This window comes from Colobus angolensis, unplaced genomic scaffold (genome assembly GCF_000951035.1).
Source record: "Colobus angolensis palliatus isolate OR3802 unplaced genomic scaffold, Cang.pa_1.0 Scaffold64, whole genome shotgun sequence".
Classification (NCBI taxonomy): Eukaryota; Metazoa; Chordata; class Mammalia; order Primates; family Cercopithecidae; genus Colobus; species Colobus angolensis.
This window is the reverse complement of record NW_012120043.1, coordinates 832652-834196: the sequence shown is the minus strand read 5'-3', so window position 1 is coordinate 834196 and position 1545 is coordinate 832652. Positions and strand designations below refer to the sequence as shown.

The 1545-nt window shown below is 63.3% G+C and overlaps 1 protein-coding gene across 1 annotated transcript in view; it reads left to right on the top strand.

The window, feature by feature from the left end:
• The window catches only part of TMEM259 (transmembrane protein 259), a gene marked incomplete at its 5' end in the record, with an annotated part of 19015 nt that overhangs the window by 16399 nt on the left and 1071 nt on the right, over positions 1 to 1545 (top strand). The gene's annotated exons all lie outside the window — the stretch shown is intronic.

Sequence of the window (1545 nt, the reverse complement as noted above, 5' to 3'; positions counted from 1 at the left end):
CTCCCAAAGTGCTGGGATGACAGGCGTGAGCCACTGCACCAGCCTATATATATTATATATATAATATATATATATACATATTTGTAGACAGTGCTGGGTTGTTGCCCAGGCTGGAGTGCAGTGGTGCGATCACCGCTCATTGCAACCTCTGCCTCCCAGGCTCAAGTGATCCTCCCACCTCAACCTCCTGAGTAGCTGGGATTACAGGCGCCCACCACCACGCCCAGCTGATTTTTGTATTTTTTTGTAGAGATGGGGTCTCGCCAAATTGCCCAGGCTGGTCTCAAACTCCTGAGCTCAAGCTGTCCTCCCACCTCAGCCTTCCCAAGTGCTGGGATTCCAGGCGCCAGCCACCACGTCCGGCCCTGGATTTAACTTAGTGCATTTAAGGTGAGAGAGCTTTGCCAGTCCCCTCGGGTGGGCAGGGCGCTTCCCAGGGTGGAAGCAGGGTGCCCAGCGCTGGAGGATGGGCTTGGGATGCAGCTCAGTCCCCAAGCCAGTCCCTAAGACGCTGGGTCGGTCCCATGCCCCGGCCTGCAGCGGTGCACCTCCTGGCGGCGGCAGCAGAGGGCGCCCCAGGCCTGGGTTTGAGCCCCGCGTCTCCCAGCAGCCCTAGGGTGGTGGGGGGACAGGGGTCCCCTTGACACCTGGAGAGCTGGGTTAAGAGACTCCCCCTCTAGCGTCAGGGTCTCCTTCCCTGATGAGAGGGAGGGGCTGCAGGGGCTCCTGCGTGGGTTGGGAAGGAGGGGCGCTGGGCCATAGAGCTCAGCCAGGCCCCATGTCCGGAGCTGGGACTTCCTTGCTAGGCAATGGGAGGGGGTTTATTATCTGGGGCGCAGTGAGCCCTGCTGGGGGGAACAACAGGGTCCCCAGAACCCAGTCAACCGCCCTTCTCTTCTTCTTCCGCTTGCTCCCGGGATCTGGGCCTGGGATGGGATTAGAAGGGAGGAACTTGAAGGCTGCCTGGGGTGGGGGGTGGGAATGGAGTAGGGGTTGGAATGGCCGGGGTTGCTCTGGGATCTTGGAGGCCTCTGGGAGGGAAAGGGGAGAATTCTGGAAGGAGGGAGATCCAGACCTGCAGACCCCGAAACTGCACCCCTAGAGTGAGGAGGGAGACCGCCTGTCCTCCAGCCCAGCCACCCAGAGCCGGGTGGGGACCAGGAGGTCCCAGGGACCAGGGAAGGGTCTGTGGGCAAGGAGGGAAGGGGCCTGGGCAAGGCAGGGGCAGAGGCCACAGTGACGGGGTCTCCATCACTAGGGCGCTAGAAAGGGTCTGCAGGGGCGTTCCAGGGGCGCTGGGAAGGGGTTTGCAGGGGTGTTCCAGGGGCGTCCCTGGGGCTCTCAACCCCGCGTCTAGGTCCCTGCCCCTGGGTCTCTGCCTCTGGGTTCCGGTTTCCTTGCTCCGAGGACACCCGGGTCTTCCCCATCCCTGAGCCCTGGGGCCCGTCTAGCGTCCCGGGATCCCCCTTCCCTGCGTAGTCCCGGCACCCCCATCCTGACTCCGGGTGTCCCCGGGGCTCCCGCCCCCGCCCCGGGTCCTCCACG